This window comes from Bactrocera dorsalis, chromosome 5 (assembly GCF_023373825.1).
Source record: "Bactrocera dorsalis isolate Fly_Bdor chromosome 5, ASM2337382v1, whole genome shotgun sequence".
In the NCBI taxonomy this organism is placed as follows: domain Eukaryota; kingdom Metazoa; phylum Arthropoda; class Insecta; order Diptera; family Tephritidae; genus Bactrocera; species Bactrocera dorsalis.
The window spans coordinates 37,507,708-37,525,743 of record NC_064307.1 but is presented as its reverse complement, the minus strand read 5'-3'; the positions used below and the strand labels follow the sequence as shown (position 1 = coordinate 37,525,743).

At 36.2% G+C, this 18,036-nt stretch overlaps 3 protein-coding genes and 1 pseudogene across 3 annotated transcripts in view; 3 read left to right on the top strand and 1 right to left on the bottom strand.

Moving 5' to 3' along the window:
* LOC125779050 (kelch-like protein 17) overlaps positions 1 to 18,036 on the bottom strand; it is a 398,740-nt gene that overhangs the window by 36,054 nt on the left and 344,650 nt on the right. The window lies entirely within an intron of this gene.
* The window catches only part of LOC125779053 (kelch-like protein 5), a 293,968-nt gene that overhangs the window by 98,966 nt on the left and 176,966 nt on the right, over positions 1 to 18,036 (top strand). The gene's annotated exons all lie outside the window — the stretch shown is intronic.
* The window catches only part of LOC125779045 (kelch-like protein 5), a 78,145-nt gene that overhangs the window by 26,692 nt on the left and 33,417 nt on the right, over positions 1 to 18,036 (top strand). The gene's annotated exons all lie outside the window — the stretch shown is intronic.
* On the top strand, positions 5,003 to 7,718 carry LOC125779054 (kelch-like protein 17; annotated as a pseudogene).

Genomic DNA, 18,036 nt, shown 5'->3' with positions numbered 1-18,036 from the left:
AAAAAAACCTGTATGCTTTTCGTGAGAAAAAGTCGGAAAATTGGACAATTCCAAAAAGTTAATTTTTTCCATACAAATTTTTTTAAATTTTTTTGTTTTGTTTTTCAATTATTTGAATCGTTCAAATTTGTCGTTTGCTTCAAAAATTTTTGAAAATTATTCAGTGAAATTGTTATGTGTGTTGCATACAAAGTTATCAATTACAGATTGAAATTTGCTACGATGTCACGAAGAGGTCCCGCTAATATCGGTCGGCGTTCTTTTTGGCATCAACATACATTAGTAGCCCAAGGCACATGACCGAGTATTCCCAGGATGCGATGACATACGTGCGGTGTTATGGATCGCGGTCAATTAGCAAGCGATCGTCACGATGTCACATCAAGAATTTTCAAGCAACAGCTTCGATTGACTTTATCTTGAAGCAACGTATGTATATATGGTGCTATTAAATGCTAGATGTACTCTGTTGAGTGGCAAAAGAGAGGTTTGCCGCACGCATACATTCTTCTTTGAATGGTGGATGGTGGTTACACCAGATCAAATTGATGAAACCATTTCTGCGGAAATTCGTGATCCAGAGAAAGATCCAGTATTATACGAAGTGGTAGAAACCAATATGGTTCATGGACCTTGCATCCACTACAATCCCTTTTCGGTTTGTATATCTGATAATAAATGCACGAAACACTATCCAAGTGCTTTTCTCTCGGAAACACAAACTGGAAATGATGGATATCAACTCTATCGGCATCGCACACCAGATAACAATGCCAGAACTTTTAACATTCAATTTAAAAGAGTGTATATCGAAGCTGACAACACCTGGATCGTACTATATTCCCATTGTTCTTTAATTCACATTCAAAACTCATATCAATGTTGAGTATTGCAATTTGGTTAAATTGCGTGAACCGCAATAAAGCGCTTTGTAGAATATTTACTTTTGCAATTCATGAACGTTTTCCGACCGGCGAGAACATTGCCCTATTCGGAAATACCTTGATATCTGGAATGCATCGTCGAAGAAATAGTTGCGCAGAAAGCAAGGCCAACCAGTGGATGGGCATCCAGATGTGTTATCAACTAATGCATTAGGACGAATTTACACAATCTACCCGAAAAACGACGATTGTTTCTACCTTCGGTTGCTATCGATTAATGAACGCGGTTCAACTTCATTTGAGTCATTGCGTACTGTGAATGTTACGGTGTCTGTGAGTTTTGGAGAAGTATGCCAGGAATTACAATTGCTGGTAAATGTCAATCACTGGAATGCACATGAAGTTCGCACACTTTTCGCGATAATCATTTCGACGTATCAGCCTTCAAATCCGCACCTATTATGGGATACGAACAAAAATAACATTGCCGAAGACATTTTACATCGTCTTCGCTAAAACTTGCGTCTCAAAGCTGGATCTGTCGTTATTGTTCCGCAATCTGCGCTATCGAATACAAGGGGACAGAATACTTGATTCTAATAATTCCTTTGAGTTCTAACGATTTGCCATTTCATTTCAAACGTATTCCGTTTCCAGTGAAAATCGGTCAGATATACGTTGCGTACTCACGAGTTGGAAAACCAAAATAAATAAATAAATTACATTGAAATAAAAAAAAATGAAATGGTAAATTTAACTTTCTTTTCATTTCCAAATACATAATTTCAAGCAGGACAACGGCTGCGGGGTCAGCTAGTATTCAATATATGTTTATACAATATGTGTAATAAATTGTATATAAATTTACTAAATTTAGTTTTTGCATTCAATAAAATGAACCCTAACGTGTTTTTTATACAAGTTCATCTGATTCAGATGAAAAATATCACGAAATGGCCATACGATTCAGGATTCGTGATAAAAGTAATTCCATGGATTTACCTGAAGCAGCGTAAGAAAATTATACCGTTTAACTTAGTATAGATCATATTATTTTAAATCATTTACAGATTCAGGAAGTGATTTAGACTGACCAAAGACGCATTTACTTTCATCATATCGGAAATAAAAATTAACGGACATTTATCAACCGCAGTACCATCAATCAGCCGGTGGGCCGGTGGAAAATTTTCAGTAAAGATAACATAAGTCGGTATATTCCTGAAAAGGAATAGATACGGGAAAATGAGACTCAATTAACTAAATTGGTCATAAAATTAGAGATCATATTATCCAGTATTTTATTATCTAAATGAATTAAACGTTCCAACAACATTTGAATTCATGTTTTGTTCTAATAAATATATTTTCAATAAAAACAGGAACTTGGAATTAACATATCGTATATATTGGTGTTTATTTCTTAATTTTTCTCTTTAAAATTTCAAGCTCATGAGTTTTAACCTGCAACTCTACAGCTTTTTTGCATATCTGCTTGATGTACATCTTCTTTTATTTGCAGCGATCTCTTCTTTTAAGCAATTAGTTTCTCAAGATTTTTACTTCTACTGCAACATCTATCCCCGTAGCATGGAGGAGTTGCTCTTCTGCTACAGTTAAAAGCTTTTCCTCGTACTGACCACCACCAGTCTTTTGTTTCGAGGCTTTTTTGAAAGAAATTTTCTTTTTTATATTGTGCTTTTGATCAGCAAATACCTATTTTTGTATTTTATTATTATCTTTATCATTCTATTCATCATTTCGTCAAAATTTAGCATCTTTCATCGGTGGCCCGGCAGCGTTAAGTTTTAGCGTCAATGTACCCCATAGCTTATTTAATGCAACTTTGCCTTGCCCACAATTAGGCAAAATATTATTTGCTAAATTCTGATGCTGTAGTATAAAATTACTCATCAAATTTTTTTGGTGCATATTTGTCCTTAAATCATTATTTATAATTATAATACATGTTAAATAAACTCAATAAAAGAAAAATAACTTATATTTCACTTCCGATTAATTTTAACTGTTATATTCAAACTTTTTTTTTTAATTTGTACTATAACGTTTCTCAAATAGCTAACGAGTGAGATTTCGATTCTTTCGTACAAACGAGAACACGTTATCGAATGAGGAAATTTCAAATTTCGAAAGTGCGCATTCGATAGCGAGTACAACGATCCGAAAACAAAAAAATTTCATAAATTTCGTTCGTTAACGTGTGCCGCGATTCGGGCCCTGCTCATTTGTCGGAACGGCCAATATCGGACCACTATAACATATAGCTGCCATACAAACTGAACGATTGGAATCAAAGGCTTGTATGAAAACTTTCACATTTGACACGATATATTCACGAAATTTGGTATATATTATTTTCTAAAGCAACAATGTAATCTCTCAAAAAATTGTTCAGAACGGATTACAATAGCATATAGCTTCCAAACTGAAGACATAGTTACTAGAGATAGAAATGCACCTGTGAAGGGTATTTAGCTTCGGTGTAACCGAAGTTAACGTTTTTTCTTGTTTTTACATAAGAACCTTCTCCTAGTAATAGAAAATACAACAAAAAAGGAATTAGTGAAATCGGTCCAGCCATTCACGCGTGATGCCGTGACCAAGGGAAAAAGGGATTCATTTTTATATGTATATACATAGATTTGGAAGCCATATATACTATTTTTATAAATATCCTAAATAACTAAATATGCACCTATGTTGTGTGACCTTGGGTTTGCTTTTGTTTTAATGTGCGTACATTTACAAACAGTTGCTAAAATGTATGCTAAGGGTTATCATATGCAAACATCTTATCCTTAGGAATTTTTGTGTTATTGTCTGTTGAATGCTATGTTGAATGTGTCTGTTTCTGTATATATGTATGTAGTATTAGTGGACTGTATGTATGTATGGTTTGCAGCATATTGTTTATTGCTGCTTGACATGGGGTTGTTTTCAAGTGTACAATTTAATACATTTGTGTGTGTGTATGTGTTTAATGTTACCTCTTCTGTAAATTTATGACATTCGTCCCATGCATTTTTATTATTATTAGATGCACATTGCATTTAAATGCATGTGGTTGTTTATGTACATACATTTGTATGTATGTATGTTTGAAAATAGATATTTATTTTTAATTGTATTTCGGCTTTGCTGATAAGTAGGCATGTTCAATGCTATTTGAACAAGCAATGTCTTCATATTTTAATGCAATTGGGAATCTGTGGTAAGTTTTGGATTTATAGATTCGAAATAAAGCCTCTTGAAAAACGAATTAAACAAAATTGCTCCTAGCTACATACTTACACAAATACAGAAACCGACACATACTTAAAATGCATTGTCATGCAAAACAATTGTATTCAACAGACAATAACACAAACATTCCTAAGGATAAGATGTTTACATATGATAACCCATGGGTTCTTACATTCAAGGTCACACAACATAGGTTCAATCAATAGCCAAGATACATATCTACATATAAACATATACATATATTTAGTTATTTAGCAGATTTTGAGAAATAGTATATAAGGTTTCCAAATTTAAAAATAAAATCAGAATGAAAGGTTTCTGACTTGAGGAAAGACTGTTTGAATTCCCCCCCACCAGAGGTAAGAAATGAAAAATCTTTGTTGAGTTTAAACAGTGCTGGTGTTTGTACTATGTGCGGACAGCTGTTAGTCACTGATCTGACGCAGATCTATTGTACACCAGACAACTTGGAAGAAAACTTCCAGATGCATTTACTTATCTGAAATATTTTAATCAATATTATAATTTTCTTATTACAGAAGGAAAGTTAAGTAACTAGCAATGGCCACGAGTTCTTCCCGAACACTTTCTCTTCAGAGAAATTCCAGTGAGCAGAATCGATTTATAGAGAAATTAATGACGAAAATATGTAGTTTCTACGACGAGAAGTCTCTAATCGATGTAACATTTAAATTTTCAAACCCAACGGCTTTGTAAGTAATACTTTGTCCTCAGCTTACATAAAATTAAAGGATTAATATTTATAATTTTTTTCAGTGTACCCGCGCATCGTTTGATACTCGCAGCAGCGAGTCCTTACTTCGAAAACCTTTTCAATGGCAATCAAGGTACTAATCCAGTCATCGAGATAAATGATATTGACAGCGATACTTTTGAGCGTCTAGTAACCTTTTGTTACACCGGACACGCCCCAATTACCGTTAACAATGTCGCTGCCATGCTAAATGCTGCAAACGTTTTGCAATTGGACGATGCCATAAGCAGTAGTGTGGACTACCTCATGACACATATCGATGAATACACTTTACAGGGTGCTTATAGACTGGAGCATGAAACGCAATGTGAAGTTCTTAGGCAGAAAATCATCGAATACGAAACACAGAACTTCATGGAGGTGAGTCTAAATATACACGTAATGTCTCACAATAACGGTACTTGTGTTATTTAAATTTTGTTTCTAATAACACTAGATCAATCGAAGCGACGAGTTTTTGAATTTTGATGTAGAAAAATTGCAACGTATCTTGGTATCTGACAATTTGAATATAACCCGAGAGGAAGATGCCTACGATGCCATACAACGCTGGTACAATTACGATGTTCCTGCGCGCCAAGAGCAACTGCCACTTTTAATAGCTTGTCTCCGTCTTACCCAATTCAATATGGACTTTCTGATGACACACATTCAGCCATTACCTGGATGTGAGCTACTGGCTGTCAAGGCGTTATCGTGGATCAGAGAGCCTACAGCACGGCCATTGATAAATATACGACTTACAGAACCACGTGGGGTCAGTACTACAAATTGTGGTGAGAAAACAATTCTAGCGCTTTGCTCAGAGGTAAACGAACACTGTAGCTTTTATTCCAAAATGAAAATATTAAATTAGTGTGCTTACAATATTTTTGGAATAGATGAATCTCAAACTGCTGCGATATAACAAAACTGAGGATAAGTGGCAGGAATATGCGAGTATAAAAATGGATTACGAACTATATAGAACTATATAGAACTATTTTAAAGGATGATAATTTATTATTTGTTGGCGGTAATAAAGGTGGTGTCACATGTAACGTCGTTCGTAGTTGGAATATACGAAATAAAACATGGCAAAATTTGCCCGCTATGAACCAAGCAAGAATGGCACACTGCCTTGTCGAATTAAATGGTGAAATCTACGCCATTGGTGATTATCATGGTAATAATGCTTTGTCGTCGGTGGAAAGGTGAATATATATAAATCTGTAATGAATTACCTAACGATAGCGATTGTGAGCTTTTACAATTAAAGGTTGACTTTAAGCTTAACGGTAAAAGAACATTAGACTAGATGTGTTAGGATAGTATGGATAATGAGCAAAATAAGGTACTTCGGCATGAAAGAAAGAAGGAATTAATTCAGTGAAATGTTATGATCTGATTGAATCTGACTTTAGAAAACTCTAACACTTTGAAATTGTCAACGACTTAATTTGAATAATTATAAGTTTGTTTAACAGACTATGCAACGTGACGAAATGCTACTTTTGACGCTTCAGTTTATAGATATGCATTATTTTTTCATTGCTTCCAGATATACGACTTCAGATGGTTGGGTGTTTGTGACCAGCTTAAATGTTGAACGATCTTACGCAGGTGCAGTTACCTTTAATGGTAAAATTTACGCAATGGGCGGTTTTAATGGCAATGGGGGCTTAAAATCCGTCGAATGCTACAATCCGGATTCGAATACTTGGACTTTTTGCGCAGATATGACAAATAGTCACTTTTTACCTAGTGTAAGTTAGATTAAAATATAATTATTAAAATTAGTAGAACATTCATCAAGTCATGATTTGGCAGAATGAGGAAGAGTCGAAGAGCGGTATATCACAAGGTTACTTAAGTGTTTAAATATTAACATTCAAATCCTTGGATTTCTTTTACTATAGACCGATGTACGCAATCGGAATTCGTATTCTGTCCAGAGAATTAAAATTTATTACTGAAATACGTACTGCAGCTATATTAAGAGATTCCATTCGATTTCATCGTTGCAAGTCTTCCCTAAAATTTTCAAAACCAGCAAAAGTAACTCCGCTTCAATAAAAATTACCGAAATTGTCTAATAGAAAATAGTCACTGATTTATTTCGTTATCCTTTTAACTCTACTAAAATTAAAAAAAACGTATATTGCTACTTTTTATATTACAGGTAGCTGCACATAAAGGTCATATTTATGTTTTAAGCCGTAGGGGCGCTGAACGTTACGATCCTCAGCAAGACACGTGGTCACAGGTACATATATTGAGTTGATTTTCGCTAATCGCTTAATGTCAAACTGAATATTCTTGAAAACTTTTCGCAGATTTGCTCTTTGGAGGTTGGTCTTGGTTGGATGACTTGCCTATCGCTAGACAATAAACTATGGGCTATTGGTGGCAAGTCTAAATCTGTTGGCAAGTCATGTGTATCAGTCTTTGATGAAGAAAATTCCTGCTGGGTAGAAAGGTGCTCATTACCCGAAAGTATAGTGCGTAATTGTTTTGTTGTGCCTGCGTCCTTACTGTCGTCGATGTGAATAAGTAGTGAAATTATTGTTCCGTTTTTCGATTTTACAAATTCTTTTATTGTTATCTAATAAATCTATATATGTATATAAAAATCAATGCCACTTTCTTTGTAATTTCATCACTCATAAACGGCTGAACCGATTTGGCTGATTTTTTTTGTTGTATTTGTTATTATTAGGAGAAGGTTCTTATGTAAGAAAAAATTACGAAAGTTGCCGGAAACCCCTAAAAACAGCCCTTTTCTTTTTCCCATACAAACGTTTTATTTTGTATATACATACCTACATACGGTGGAACCAATCTTCATGAAATCAGAAGTTGTTCGCTGGAAAGGGTTAGATATAAAAAACCCATATACTTTTCATAAGGAAAAGTCGAAATTTCCAAAAAGTGACTTTTCACACAATTCTTTCTTGTTTTGTTTTTTAATATTTTGATTTGTAAATTATTTGAATCGTTCAATTTCGGTCGCTTACTTTTTTATTCCGGAAAAATTATCGAAAATTATTCAGTGAAAACTTTATGTGTGTTTCAAAAGAAGTGATCAATTACAGATTGAAATTTGTTACGAAGCAACGAAGACATCGCGCTAATATCGCTCGGCGTTCTTTTTGCCATCAACGTATGGCAGCACAAGACACAAGAACTTCATGAGACTCCCACGACGCGATGACATATGTGTGGAATTATGGATCGCTGTCAATCAGCAAGCGATCATCACGATAATACAGCAAGACTTTTCAAACAACAGCTACGGTGTTTGATGAACTTTATCTTGAAGCAACGTATGTATATACAAGTATGGTGCAGTCAGATGCTGGATGTACTCTGTTGAGTTGCAAAAAAGAGGTTTGCCCCAGGCACACATTTTTCTTTAAATGGTGGATGGTGGTTACACTAGATCAAATTGATGAAATCATTTCTGCCGAAATTCCTCATGCAGAGAAAGATCCATTATTCTACGAAGCGATGAAAACCAATATGGTGCATGGACCTTGCAGACATCCCACTTGCAATAAATGCACGAAACACTATCCACGTGCTTTTCTTTCGGAAACGCAAACTGGAAATGATGGATATCCACTCTATCGTCGTAGCTCATCAGACGAGAATGGCAGGACATTTACCATTCAACTTAGAGTAGTGAATATCGAAGTTGAGAACATATTGATCGTACTATATTCTCCACTGTTGTCTAATTCACATTCAAAACTCATATCAATGTTTAGTATTGCAATTTGGTGTACTCTATAAAATACGTTTGTAAGTACGTCATCAAAGGAACCAATATGGCGGTTATTAGTCTTGAACGATACGGTCGATACGTGAACTGCAATAAAGCGCTTTGTAGGGTATTTACTTCTGCAATTCATGAACGTTTTTTGACTATTGTGCGTCTCGCAGTTTATTTGAAGAATGGCTAAAGAGTGTTTTTCAACCCAGAGAATACAGTACAGCCAGCGGAAACACTTCCAATAACATTGACATTTTCCATAATACAATTGCTAAGTATTTGGAATAGAAGAAAAGAACTTCAACCAAATACGCCGTGAAATAGATCATAAATGGTTAGTAATCAGTCGTTGGGTATGTATTATACCACGTGCATCCCTAAGGACTGATGTCACAACCTTTCCAGCCGCCTTTTTCGTTTTTCCGCGCCTGAAAACCATTACCACCAACTTCATCATGTGCAGTCCACTAGAATGACTGTCGATTGGACTCCAGCGGGAAATGATGGAGCTATATTTCTTTATTTATTGCGATTAGAGAGTACTTAAACACTTCTCAGAATTAGTTGTTTTTGTTGGATAATGAACTTGCGAGCACCTACTTTGCAACTCAACGGTGGATTTCCCTGAGCCCAAATTCAACAGTATTTTTCACAAAAAAACAATGCTTTATTGACACATGAAATGCTTTATGATCGATTTTTTTAAACTAACACAAGTTGCTTCAGAAAAATGCTATATCTCATTAACTAATAGTTATAATCCAACTAATAGAAATCATATAGATGGTAGTAGTAGTATTATCTATGTATCAGCCACAGTGAAGCGTGGACGGGTCCTCTAGTATAATATAAAACTTCACTATTGTTATACAAAAATAATTATTTTGGAAGCAGGGGATGGTGCTAAAAGCGCTTGAACTGAAAGTTGGGAATCCGCTATATGAGACACATTCTAAAATCGGTTGAAACCGCCAGTGTGGCGACTACTAGTATAAACAAGTAAGGAAGAGCTAAGTTCGGGTGTCACCGAACATTTTATACTCTCGCATGATAAAGTGATAATCGAGATTTAATTACATATTTTTTTATTTTGCTGTAAAATTAATTAGAATTAAATTCTGAGAGATTTACCGATATTTTCGGTGAAAAATTAGGTTAGGTTAGGTTAGGCACTGAGTTCTTCGTGTTCGATATCAGGGACCTTGAAGTTGTGAAGTTATAGTCCGATCACGACAATTTTTCCACAAGGGATACCTCAGCTCAAATACCGTATTTGTGTAAAGTTTTATTCCGCTATCATCATTGGTTCCTAATGTATATATGTATTATACAGAGAAGACATCAGATGGAATTCAAAATAGCGTTATATTGGAAGAAGGCGTGGTTGTGAACCGATTTCACCCATATTTCGTACATGTCATCAGGGTGTTAAGAAAATATTATATACCGAATTTCATTTAAATCGGTCAAGTAGTTCCTGAGATATGGTTTTTGGTCCATAAGTGGGCGACGCCACGCCCATTTTCAATTTTTAAAAAAAGCCTGGGTGCAGCTTCCTTCTGCCATTTCTTCCGTAAAATTTAGTGTTTCTGACGTTTTTTGTTAGTCGGTTAACGCACTTTTAGTGATTTTCAACATAACCTTTGTATGGGAGCTAGGCGTGGTTATTATCCGATTTCTTCCATTTTTGAACTGTATATGTAAATGCTTGAAGAAAACGGCTCTGTAAAGTTTGGTTGACATAGCTATAGTAGTTTTCGAGATATATACAAAAAACTTAGTAGGGGGCGGGGCCACGCCCACTTTTCCAAAAAAAATTCTTCCAAATATGCTCCTCCCTAATGTGATCCTTTGTGCCAAATTTCACTTTAATATCTTTATTTATGGCTTAGTTATGACACTTTATAGGTTTTCGGTTTCCGCCATTTTGTGGGCGTGGCAGTGGGCTGATTTCGCCTATCTTCGAACTTAACCTTCTTATGGAGCCAAGAAATACGTGTACCAAGTTTCATCATGATATCTCAATTTTTACTCAAGTTACAGCTTGCACAGACGGACGGACGGACAGACGGACGGACAGACGGACAGACGGATGGACGGACGGACAGACAGACATCCGGATTTCACCTCTACTCGTCACCCTGATCACTTTGGTATATATAACCCTATATCTGACTCTTTTAGTTTTAGGACTTACAAACAACCGTTATGTGAACAAAACTATAATACTCTCTTTAGCAACTTTGTTGCGAGAGTATAAAAATCTGTATTTGCATAAATATGTATATTTGTATTCCATCTATAAGAGCATGTTATATCTTTGAATTTACGAAAAATATGAAAGAGAGCAAGAGAGCTCTCTTAAGAGCGGTGCGGTGCACACAAAAGTTAAGAGTGCTCTGTTGTTGTACGTATCACCTAAAACCAAGCGAGATAGATAAAGAGTTATATATATATAAAAGATGAGGATGACGAAGTTGAATGTCTGTCTGTCCGTCTGTGCAAACTGTAACTTGAATAAAAATTGAGATATCTTGATGAAACTTGGTATGGTGTTATGGGGCACACCTAGTGTGACAGCGTAAAAAAAGGCATTTTTTGGGATCAAAAAAAAAAAAAAACTAGTCAATCAATCGGACAAGGAAGCAAAACAAATGGGTCTGTCAGTGAACGAGGGCAAGACGAAATATCTCCTGTCGTCAAACAAACAGTCGTCGCACTCGCGACTTGGCACTCACGTCACTGTTGGCAGTCATTGAAGTTGTGGATAATTTCATCTATCTTGGAACCCCTTCGGACTGAGTAGGCAATTGATAAGTAAAGTCCTCTCTCGACGAACAAAAGCCAAACTCTATAAGTCGCTCATAATTCCCGTCCTGCTATATGGTGCAGAGGCTTGGACGATGACAACAACCGATGAGTCGACGTTGCGAGTTTTCGAGAGAAAAGTTCTGCGAAAGATTTATGGTCCTTTGCGCGTTGGGCACGGCGAATATCGCATTCGATGGAACGATGAGCTGTATAAGTATACGACGACATTGATATAGTTCAGCGAATTAAAAGACAGTGGCTAAGCTGGCTAGGTCATGTTGCCCGAATAGACGAAAACACTCCAGCTCTGAAAGTACTCGACGCAGTAGCCGCCGGGGGAAGCAGAGGAAGAGGAAGGCCTCCACCCACTTGGAAGGACCAAGTGGAGAAGGACCTGGCTTCGCTTGAAATATCGAATTGGCGCCACGTAGCGAAGAGAAGAAACGACTGGCGCGCTGTTGTGGACTCGGCTATAATCGCGTAAGCGGTGTCTACGCCAATTAAGAAGAAGAAGAAGTCAATTAATCGTTTTAAAATGTTGAAGATTTATTTATACATGTTTTAAGAGTACACAAAAAATTGTTGAAAGAAAATATTAAATATTTTTGAAATGACAAGTGATCTCCGGCGTCGCCAAAAAAAGGTCCCCCACTGCTGCCATGATTGCAGCTTTCTCTGTTGATAAAAGCTAAAAAAAAAATTCTCGTTAAACTGAAACATATTGTCTGTACGATGATCCTCGGGCTAATAAAAAATTCAAAAATTGACAAAATGGCGACATGTTAAACAAAAAGTTAAATTTCACCAAAATTATGGTCGTTTTTGGCCTGCCAGAATTCGATTTTTGATTAGATCAAAAAACTGGAGGGTCATGGTATGGAGAACTGTACAGAGAAGATGAAAAAAAAAAAATAATGATAGCGATCCGATCACTTGTCTCGGAGTAATCACTCCAGCAAATTCGAAAAATGCTATTTTGAGAAAAACGCGTTAAAAAATGTCCCGTATCCAATACAACTATCTAGCTGCCGAGCGGCTACTCTTTTAAATGGCCGTAACTCAAAAACTGTTTCAGATATCGATTTGAAATTTTAGTATTATATTTGAAAAAAAAATCTATTTTTTGAAAATTTCACATTAGGTGTGCCCCTTAATACAAAAAATATTACGAGTTCGTAGATCGGACTACTGCCACGGCCACAGAACACCATTAACCTAAAATCTATGCCATAACTAAGCACCAAATTAAGATATAAAATTGTAATTTGGCTCAAGGGATCGCAATAGCAAGTGGCATCTGTGGGCAAAATTTTTTGAAAAAGGCGCCGTGGCCCCGCCCTTTAACAATTTGAATGTACATTTCTCTTTGACCACTTAAGCTACTGCAACCAAATTTGCCGAGTACAAATCTTATAAGAACTTCTATCGACAGTGTGAAAATGGATGAAATCGCCCACTCCCCATATAACGGTACTGTTAAAAACTAGTAAATTCGCGATAAATATATAACTAAATACGCCAAAAACATTAAATTTTTCCTACGAGGTGGTATGAGAGGTCTTTACGCCCACTTTTTGGTGAAATGCCATATCTCGGGACCCGACCAACTGATTTCGACAACATTTAGTGGATGGTATTCTCCTTACATTCTTATGTCACAGTGTGAAAATTATTGAAATCGGCCTACAACCACGCCTACTTCCCATATAGCACAAATTTAAATTGCACTTCATTCGTTCAGTTTCCAGTAAACAAATTAAAAAGAAATTAGTATAACGGTATACAACTTTGCACGATTAATGCCTTTAGTGTGTGCCACCTTATGACTAAAAATTGTTCAAGGCCCTGTGTCTAAGGGATAATCATTTTCATATAATGGCATGTTCGTATGTCAAAAATGGGTTGAATCGGACCAATACTTCCCTTAGCCGCCATATACTTAATATTAAGATTTTCGATTCTTGGGGGACCTTGTGCCGCTTATATCGATCAATAAGTGATTTATTCCAATGAAAATAAGGGAGCGTGTTTTATTCAGAACAGTGTATCTTTGAGCCTGAAATAGATTAATTTGGTCGAAAACTTGACCTAGCTCTCCAGAACTAATATCAGGATTTTCGAACATCCGGCTGACTTGACCCTACTTTGGGTACATTGAAGCTATAAAACCTTTCACAGTTGCAACTTCTGCTGCCATAAAGGGTAAAATAATGCCTTTATCTTGATTTTTGGCAGATTTTCAGTTTGTACATCTTATATCGGCTTTTCAAACAAATGAGCAAATTCATGGAGAGAAAAGGTCACATGCAAGGTTTTACTTTGATATCGTAAAAATTGAAAAATTAGCTCTTGTAAGGGTCTAATAGTACATTAATCTAAGTATGCATGCATGTATACAAATTTATTAATTACCGTTCAGGTAACCTTTTTTTTTAGTGCAGTCTAAATATGTCAACTTCAGATTTCTAATTTTTAACAGTTTGTTTTATTTTTCTTGATCAACAAAAAATGTGAAGGAATGCGAAAGAAAAGCGCTTCACGAGTAGCTGTGATTTTTCTGATTCCCTGTATATTCGGTAAATAAAATTTGGCTTTTTTGTGCATTTTCTGGTTCTACGTCAACCCAGAGTTTAAACCACAGCTATAACAGATAATGTCGTGATTTTCCTTTCGATTAATTTATTATTCTGGCGTAGGCGTCATTTTCGTTGATGTCCATGCATGCATATATAAATACAGTACAAAGAAGTATGTCATAGGTGTCCCTTTTTTACGAAAACAGTGACGGTAGGTTCAACTGACTGACTCAGTTGTCAGGTAAGTTGTATGTCAAGATTGACTTAACAAATGTAATTGTATTGGTGACCCTTTCAGCATTTTTTCATACGGTTGCTTTTTGCCTTTTGTTGGCTGACGGCCAATATTTTACGCATGTTTTTGGACTACTTGTAATGAGACAACAACAAAGCAAATTATGTCCTGTAATGGTTTTAAAACAATTTCGCATTCTGACTTCCTTTAATGAAGCAAACCAAGCTATCATATTTGTTAAATCTCTGAAATATTAACTACACATAACTCCATTAAAAAAAGTGCAGCAGTGTTAAATTGCTCGAGATTGAAGGCCACAACCCATTGACGGGGGATGATACGCTCACCAAAGATTGTCTTGTTGTAATCAAATGTCGTTCACATCAACATCCTCCAAATCAAGCTCGAAAAAGTCATTAATAATGACTCTAAAATGTTCCCCATTGACCGTAACATTATGGTGGGCATCACTTTTGAGGAAATATGGACCAATGATACCCATTACCCATTCCAAATGTTTTTTGTGAAAGTCAGAATCAGTGGTCTTCTCGGAGCTGCGCAAGTGATGGCCGTTTGATTCCAGTGCTTGCACGAGTTGGATTTTGAAATCCCGCAAACCTAGATCCTTCCGCAAAATCTCCCATAAAGTGGATATTGGAAACAGCAGTGGGAAATCGAATTGTATCTGCCTTGCCGTTGTCCATCCTTTTCGATGAGTGGGTGTATAGGTATGGTGAGTTGTGTAGGTGTCATTAGATGTGGTGAATTGAGCTGTGTTTTATTAAGGTGTGCCAGTTTATACGTGTAGTGTGGGTGGCGGCTTATCTCATTTAAACACGTACATATGAATAAATTAAAGCGAGACTATCTCAAAAGAATGGAGTCTATGACCTATACTATAAGATACCGTAACAGTTCCATCGAGAGGGAATATTTTTTTTAGCCTTGGATACTTTCGATTTGGGAGAGTGTAAAATATTCTGATGGACCGAAGATTATAGGCTAAGAGGCTAAGGTTGACATTTTTTAAAACTTATTACCTATTATTGAAGATATTTATTTTCCAGAAAAGTGGACAGAAATTAGAATATTCAATTGTTGCCTAAGAGAAATTATAGTGAAAGCATTATATTGCAATCACATCTGCTACAACAATATTTATATTATATAATGTGATGGATGCTCTTTGTTTAGCTGGTACTTCACTGTACTATTACTATATTTTGAAAACTGGACAAGCAATGTGCCGTTAATAAAGATAATATGAACCGTTTCTTCTTATTCAATGTACATTGGCGGATTTGTGCAGATTAGAAGTAAGCACAAACATATAAGCCCTAGGCTTATTTCACAAAATCGGACACCTAAAACTATCTATTCAGCCTTAAAATTGCAGCCAGCACGTTAAGGTTTACGCTAACCTCAACTGTCACGATCACTGATTGAAAATACATATCATTAAAGGTAAACTTTTTCACTCAAACTTTATTTATAGACAAATAAAATATTTTTTAACACAATTTTAAACTCTTTAACACCCAACGCTTGAAAAGTCTTTATAAAGTGCATTAAAGAAATATATTTGGAAAACAACAAATCCTTGTTATACTTGAAAAAATTTAATACAGTGAACACGCTTGGAATATTTGTGGTGATTTTAAAGTCATTGCACTTTTACTTGGACTACAGCTTGGTTATACGAAATTTAGCTGATTTATTTGTGAATGGGACAGTAGAGACAGAAAAAGTCACTATACAAAGAAAGTGTGGTCCAAGCGTGAATCACTAACTCCAGGCCATAAAAATGATCCTCTAGTGAACCCTGATGACATACTTTTACCACCGTTGCACATAAAGCTTGGCCTGATAAAAAATTTTGTAAAAGCTATGCCCAAATATGGAGATGGATTTTTCTATCTAAAAGAGAAATTCCCTAAACTCAGTGAGGAGAAAATCAAAGAGGGAATATTTGTTGGCCCACAAATACGGCAATTGATGAAGGATAAGAGCTTTGAAGAAAATCTGAATGATCAGGAAAAACTCGCCTGGAAATGTTTTGTGAATGTTGTTCAAAATTTTTTAGGTAACCATAAAGTGGAAAATTACAAAGATTTAATAAATGAACTTATGATATCATTTAAAGCTTTGGGGTGTAATACGCCCATGAAAATACATATGCTGGACTCTCATCTGGATTTCTTTCTTGCAAATTTGGGTCCTGTGAGTGACGCACAAGGTGAGAGGTTCCACCAAGACATTTCCTTAATGGAGAAGTGTTATCAAGGGAAATGGAGTCCAGGAATGCTAGCAGACTATTGTTGGAGACTTAAAAGGGACCTACCGGAAGCAAATATTCAAGAAAATCATAAGTATCTATTAGATATTAGGAAATAATTCTGTAAGTGTGGCGGAATTTTGTACTTTTTACGAAAATATAGGTTTTGATGTCACAAGAAAACATGATGTGTACATTTTTTTCATTGATATATTATTATTTGGTGGCTCTAGTATATTCAAAATTTGATATAAATTTACATGTGAGAAAAAAAATTAGAAATTTGTTGACCAGTGACCAGTGAGAACTTGCCACGACTCACGCGTGATCTATCAGGAAGAGGCTATTGGAAAAAGTACCTCTTTTTGGATCACCCGTTACGATGAAAGTGTTAGCATCTGGCTCGTCTGTGTGTAATTGCTGTGTAGGCAGGCAAACCATCAAATTTTACTCCTCCAATGATTAAGTATTCACTCACTTAAACATTTCTATTAGGAAATTCTCGCACGTACCGAGTCATCGTTATAAAACAAATTGACGGATAGATGTAAAGCTACTGGAAGTTGAGCCAAAAATTCTGCAGAAACGTGAAAATGGATAAAGCAGACACTTTTGGTTCTATTGTGTCTGTGAATTTATGCAGAAAATGCGATTCTGTGGCAATAATAGCAAATTAAGTTGTAGTTGTTTCACCTTCTCACTTTAGCTCGTCTTCAAACGGCTACCCAGAGGATACTTGGTCTAAGACCGGAAGTCGTGAGCTCCTTGAGTCATATGTAAAAGAATACCCCAAGTGAATGGCGATCAGAGAATTTTTCTCACTCGCGTGAGCTTCTACACATGGCTCCATCCGCCAACTCGGCTAAATCGCGTAAGCGGTGTCTACGCCAGTAAGAAAGATTCTTCCGACATATACTTTTTTTTTAATTCAAATTTGAATATTTCAGTTTACACAATATGAATAACACAATCTTGTGTAAATACCTGTAAACTGAAACTTAAGGAAATCTATGCAAAAAGAAAAACCCTCGGTAAGGCGGGGAACCACACTTAGACAGTCATGTATTGTCGTTTGTGAAATCAGACGAAAATGATGCGAAGCAGTAAATCTACTGCTACCTTTATAGCAGCAATCCGTTGGAAGACGCTGCAGTAATCAGGAAGTCTTAAACAGGAGCTGGTGGCAAAATTTTTTGGAGTTTCCCCGTTTAGATTCGATTAAGACAATTTACACGTTATCTGAGATGTTTTCGCTACCGTATTGGCATAGCTCCCTTATCAGTTCTTCGCCGCTTTATTTGAAAAGCTCGGCCGGCAGTCCACAGATCCCCGCCGCTTTGTTGTGCTTCAAACGCCGAATTGCAATTCGAACTTCTTCATGGTCGGCAAAGGAACGTCTGCAAAGGAACGTCTGCTCCATCGTCATCGATTGCGGAATCGGATTCGCCTTCTCCTGGCGTTG